General features: G+C 35.3%; 1 protein-coding gene across 1 annotated transcript in view; it reads right to left on the reverse strand.

Annotated features, from left to right (window-relative positions):
• LOC108684136 (cysteine-rich motor neuron 1 protein) overlaps positions 1–7,034 on the reverse strand; it is a 271,145-nt gene that overhangs the window by 193,124 nt on the left and 70,987 nt on the right. The gene's annotated exons all lie outside the window — the stretch shown is intronic.

Raw genomic sequence — 7,034 nt, forward strand, 5'->3', positions numbered from 1 at the left:
AATTTTAAAAATAATATATTCCACAATTTTTATAAAAATCATTTAAATCTGAAAATACATAGAATAAAATCGTATTTTATTTTTTCAGTTAGTAAATGATTTAAATTTTATTGCTATATCGTTATTTATATTTTTATATCTTTATTATTTATATCTTTTTATGTATCACGAGTACGAATAATTCTGATTGCGGCTCTAAAAAAAATGAAAACCATTTCAAAATTATGTAAATCCAAAAAAAATCTTATCTAATTCTCTCGTGTGTGGCCAGGTAGAATATATTCTTTTATCTGCGCTCTTCATCATCCTCGAAGCACGATCTTATATCCTCATGAATAAGGATAGTCACTGCATTATGATTCACTCACTAGAGAGTATCGATATTACTACAGAATATCGATCGGTGAAACTTTTGCGCCCAGCACCTTTTCAAGATACCTATTAATCATTCCCTTTGATACTTATTAACTTTAATGCACAAACTTTCTTCGAGAGCGTGAGTATCGATATCCCATTAGTCTACAAAATCCTGCTGCACGCGCCTCGAGATGCAAATTACGCGCGTGAGTTAACAACAGGAGACGAAACTTTGCACGTGTCGCCCGTGTGATTCATTCGCATGCTATCAGATATATTTACGAGCTCGACGATCCTGGTAGTAGTGGTAATTCATGTAATAGTCTTATTTCCCTTTTGCCGCGTGCTTCGCGACTTCACTACGAACATAGAATTTTGGCAAGCTTCGTGGCCAATGCCACGATATATTCGCGCTTCTGCTTCTTTAACACCTCCAAATTCTGCGTATACATCACATTTGAAGATATTGTCTGTTGAAATTATTTAATTCTATCGACATCATTATCTTGAGATCTGTACAATAATATAATAATCAAAATTTTGAAAAAACAATTAATTAGTATGAATTATTGATATTAATCATTAAGTATAAATTATTTATTAAAGCGCATATGAATTGGATTTAAGAAAAAATGAAAATTAAATTAAATAATACAAAGGACTCTTAATGACAAAAACAATATGAAGTCTATAAAGGGCATATAAGAGTTATGCAATATTACATTACAATTATTATATTATATTAAGTTACATAAAAAAATATATATAATTATTACATTAAATTACATAAAAATATACAATAACAAATTATTGAAATATATATTAAAATATATAAAATTATATTTAAAAAAAATCTTTTTTAACATAGTTTCAATAAAATCTCAGGTCTGAAAGGATTAAAGTGGCGTCTACAATGAGATTTTAAGGCATAAAACTTAAATCGTAAAAAATTGATCAATTATAATCAATTCTTTTCCTCACATTTGACTATGATTGGGCGTTTTCTTACGCTTGAGGCTTAAGTTTTATGCCTTAAAATCTCATGATGAAAGCCGCTTAAGATCTTTGTCATCTTTCCTTTAAAAGACCCATTTGCACATTTTCTCTTTCCGTTATTGATGAATTGCTGTTTGTGTTTTAGCTTCACGTTAAACTGACGTGTTTCGATTGAAAGTATTACAAATACTCTCACATTCTTTCCGCGGGAAGAAATGTTATGTCAACTGAAGCAAACGGTAACGTCAAGTTAAGAGTCAACGAACTCACGATTGATTCCGTTTCTTCCGCCGATTTGTTTACCCACTTCTACGCGATGTAAACGTCAAAGAACGATCGCCACTTCGAAAGACCACCTGACACAACAATCCACCGCCTTATTGATATTGTTGCCGAGTTTCTATGGTCGGTTGAATTGGGAAAATCGGAACAGTTTCCGGCGAGAAGCTGTATGTCCCACTTGACCCTTCCGGGCTATCTTCCTCGTTTTCTTTTCGCCGTCTCTTATCCGCGAGCACTGTGAGATGTAAAGGGGTGTTTCCGTATGAGAAAAAATTATATTTGAAAGAAAGAAAAACAATGAAAAAAAGAAACAGAGATTGCGACTTTAATAAAATTTTACGAAAAATCTCTGTCAACCTTTTATTGTATAAATTATCTTAATATTCAATCTTTCCATCGAAATAGTTTCGTTCGAATTTCAGAAGAGAAAAAAGATCGCTTACACCAAATACTGCACTTAATTTAATATCACGAAAATATGTACTATTAGATATATATCAAAGGGGCCATAATAATTCAAATCCCTTAAGTTGAATATATTTTGTTATTTTTAACTTCCATGTATAAGTTAAAATGTAGATTAAACCATTTCTGTAGTTAGTTTCAAAGTAAATAACGTCTATTAACGTCTATTAATGTATGCACTTACTGTTACTAATAAATAATGAATTAAATTTTTTTTTAGTCAACTTTAATACATTTTCTTGAGTTAAATTGTTAATTAACAACATTGAGTGGAAACGGTAAAGACCTACATAGAAATGTTAAAATGTTAAAATTGGATATAATTTAACGTTGAATTTAACAGCGCATGTCAAAGCATCTCTATACAAATTATATAAATTTATAAATAAAACTTCTTAGCAGAATTGCAGCTTTTATACTACTGTGCAAAGAGAGAAAGTTTATCTATAATCAAAGCTGAGTGACGTCGGTGCAACTGATCCTAGGAAAAAAAGCTCGGTGATATGTCTTACTGAGAGAAATTTCTACTACGTTGCTACTCCTCTTATAAAGAATCATTGCAGTAAGAAGTGTTCGACTTCATATTCGCGTACCGACACACGGGGAAAGATCCTGCCATCATCAGATCTACGTAAGCATCTAACCGCCTACCTCGGGCTCTTCGTAAGATAATCTTCGTGTGTCAGAGCCTTTCAAAGACGCGACGTTTGCTCATAGAAAATTGCCTCGACGTGCACCAAGAGAAAGATAGGGGGAGGAGAGAGAGAGAGAGAGAGAGAGAGAGAGAGAGAGAGAGAGAGAGAGAGAGAGAGCATGATAGTAGCTCTAAAATCTACCAGAGTATACATCTGTATATGAGTGAGAAACGACGATTTAGCGAAAGAGAGAGCGTACGAAATTTCTCAAACTCGACGCATTGAACGACAAGTGCGGGGAGGAAATGCCGCACTCGGCTTTGCGACATGTGTTGAACTACTCCGAAGGGAGTACAGTTAAATACATATTTGAGAACGTCATAATTACATCGTTCTGGGAGTTCACGTTCCGTAGTTCTGCTCTACTGGATGAGTATACGAATGCATTTATTACGTACGTTATGAAAAAGTAGTTTTCCGTGTTTGTAAATAAAGTAATATGCTGTGTCCTTTGTATGATACATTTAAAAATTAAATCATAGATTATTTTCCATTTTTTTTTTTTGATTTATGACAGATCATCTTAAATGTTATAATCGAATTTATGATTATCAACACAAATGCTTATTATTACACAATGCTGTAGTATGCAATAAAAATACGAGATCTGTTAATTAAGATTCCTGAAGAGCTTAAAAGATACTTAGCAAATTCTCTTCGATTTTAATTTCGTCAGAAAGGAGAGAAGAGTTCACTTATCACAGGATTCATAGGATATTGCAACGCTACCGCAAACTCCCTGTCGTCCATGTATGCGCGCACTTGAGCGCATAATGCAGCTCCGTCCGAGTATTACGCGACGAAACGTAATGTGTTACATGATACGTCGACGTAATATTACTATGAGAGTCAGACGGGGCTCGTATTTTATCAAGCACTTCTCTCTTTCCCTCTCCCTCTCCCTCTCTCTCTTTCCCTCTCTCTCTCCCTCTCTCTCTCTCTCTCTCTCTCTCTCTCCGAGATTAATGAACATATTGTCTCGAGATCTTGTAGAATACAAAATCTCAAATTGTCTACTGTCTACCCTTTTCATTATTTATAAGACAGAATAATATAGCTTCTCAGAATCTAAAAAAAGCCTATATTCTATATATTATTTATATATAATATTATAATTTTTTCTTTTTTTAGTGATCAGCAACGACTAGCGGAAGCATAAGCCAAGATATGTTAAAGAAATTTTATAATATTATATAAATTTAAACAGACATGAAAATAATATAAATTTTTTCATATGTCCATTCCTTTCAACTACATTTTATCTACACTTTATTGCAATTCTTTTTTTTTTCCCACAGACCGTACAAATATTTGTTTATTTCATTTTAAATATAGAAGCTGCAAAAAAGTGCACCCAAGGGGAACAGATAATTCCAATAATTCCTGGCCTTTACTCCAGTCCATTTGGATCGACAAAAGTGCGCGCATTCGAATTACACTATATACTCAAACGATGCGATTCGTATTCATCTGAAACACGTTTTTCTCGACCTGATCTCGACGTGATCCACGTGGAACCGCGACGTAGCACATAGTAACGCAAAAGGAGGCCAACCTACGCCGCTCTAGAGAGAATAAATAACCACCTACTATCGATCCGATCGTGACTCAGGACGAATCTCCATCCGAATGAAGCAATCGATTTCTATATCGAGTGTTCCGGCTGTGCCGGATGTCTCTCGTTAATGATAGATCTCCTTCAGAAACATATATATGACTGTAGATGTTTCCCAAAATGTATTATTTTTGAGATAGATTCTCTCTTATTCGGTCAATTAACATATACACAGAAGTGGAGAAACGCGTTGTATCGTAAAGTGTATATACCGCACTTAATGTTTTCTTGAGGTTATCGCACCCACTATGACGTAAACCCGTTGGAAGGTAATAAATCGCTTATCTGAAATACTTCAAAGTTTCATATTTTATACGCAGTTTCGCAGTAATATATTGAGTTCCCCATACAATAAATATGTCTGTGCCCATTTTTCGATCAATAAAGAAAGGGGAAAAAAACACATCAGTTCTACGTCGTTGAGCCTATGAATAAGCAAGTCGTCGCTTATTGACATTGAACGAAGCTAGAAATAGATCCATTAGTTTTGTCAGTTTTTACATTATATGAACATGTCATACATGTGATATTCTCATTTATATAATTGAATTCCATCGCATATTCTGAATAATATATGTGCCGTGTATAATTTTGCATACTTTTTAAACTCCAAAATAGAACTATTCGATTTTCGATAAGGAAAAGTAAAAGAGAATCAATAACGCGAATATATTCCGATAAAACACTTATATCCGATAAACCGAGCGATTTGTACGCAGACGAGGGCACGAAGATACACGATGCAATAAAGAGTTTACGAGAGAGTTCGCAATTTATGATAATCTGCTATCAATCTGAATGCACCAGATCTAAATGTACGGAAACAACTCGACTCTATCCTTGGATACTCCTGCTAAGCTATTTCGCTAAATCTAAAGTTGAGTGCAATTCAAAGAGAGTACTAGAGAGAGGGAAAAAGGGAAAGAGAGAGAAAGATAGATGGAATTACGACGTAGATCAACAGGAAAGAAACAAGGTTTTAAACTGAATTCTAGCAACGATTCTAAGTCATTGACTTTCCTAGAAAAAACGCCGATAGGAAAGGCGTTAAAAGATCTTAAAAAAAATTCTTTTTTGATTTGAATTTTTGATTCGCAGCTCAAACGTTGCGGCAGTAACAAATGTCAGGTAAATGACATCGAGATACAATCGCTAATTAAGAACTAATTGATCTACGGTATACAATTTACGTACCACTGATGTGCATGCTGATTAGAATACGTTTGTTTGCGCACGATTCCGCTAGTAAAGGCTGTAGCCACAGTATCGTGAATCAAAACGAGTTCCAATCCGTGTTGTACAACATTCTGTAATTCAATATTGATCTCTTGTGTTTACTGCATTCCGGATAATAACTTTAGCGTAAACGGTAAATTACAATAATTCGTCTCGGGGCATAACATGCAATTACCTTCATTGCGCAAAATCGTTATTCCGCGATAAATGCGGCAAAAAAAACTGACAGTTTTTGAAATTCACTGTGTTGTTATTATTATCTATCCGAGCAACACGATTAATCGTGTGTGTTGCGACGTCAAGATATAAATTCAATTACGATATTTTGAAAAAAATATTCGTGTCGACCACGAACGGACCGGTAGAAAGGGCACGTTCGACGAATTCGATGACTCACGATATGTATTTTTAGTTCTCCCCGAATGGCGCGCAAGAAATCGTGTGCGGGATTTCGACCGCAAAAGTTTGTATTCCGCTTATGCAACGCGCGTATGTACTCGATGTACTCGTGCGCGCGTGTTGGAAATTCAAAGCTGTTGGTCGGCTGCCGAATCGGCCGATGCGGTTGTACCGTGACGCAAAGGACGCTCGCGAATCGGGCGTCGATTTACAAAGCTGAAGCCAGATGGTATTTCACTTTGCGATTTCTAAAACCGCAACACGGCGCAGCTTTAAACTATTCGCACGAGCGAGAGAACGAGCGAGGAGCGAGCGATATTTCGCTGATTGCTCTCACCGCGTCTATCTTGTATCTATGTTATATCACGAACGCGAGACATACTCTTGCGCCGTTCATTCGTACGTGGCGTATCACACGAGATGAAAGACTCCCGGGGCGACAAACACAAGCTCAGTGAAAAAAAAAGGTCTGCGGTCGTTATTTTGTTGTGGAATATTATTTTTGATTTAACGTTTTTTCTCTGTGGCGCGCATCGAAACATCATCGACTGTATTTGCGAACGTTATATTCCATTGAGGCTAAAATTAATAACCGCGTTATCCTCGCTTTTTGTATTTGGTACCAATCTCTGTTTAACTCACTCCCGGTGAAGGTATAAAAAAGAACAGGATTTAATGCCAAACGTCAGCCGCTAATATCGGTTCAGTGAAACGCTATATGTCAATTGAACAAAAATTTCCATGCAAATTCTCACAAAACACATCTCGCGTAACAATATACATTATGTGCCTTGACGCGGATATATTACAATATAATTCGTTCAATGTGTGATTAATGATACAACTGTGTGGCAATAAAATGTAATTAATTTTCATTGTTAAAATATATTACATTACGAATATTCATTTTAACGTAACAGTTGAGTAATTAGTCAATGATTTGGCTAATAATATCTAATATTAACAGTCAGCGATAGTTAAGATATATA

The sequence above is a fragment of the Atta colombica genome, unplaced genomic scaffold (genome assembly GCF_001594045.1).
Source record: "Atta colombica isolate Treedump-2 unplaced genomic scaffold, Acol1.0 scaffold126, whole genome shotgun sequence".
Taxonomy (NCBI): domain Eukaryota; kingdom Metazoa; phylum Arthropoda; class Insecta; order Hymenoptera; family Formicidae; genus Atta; species Atta colombica.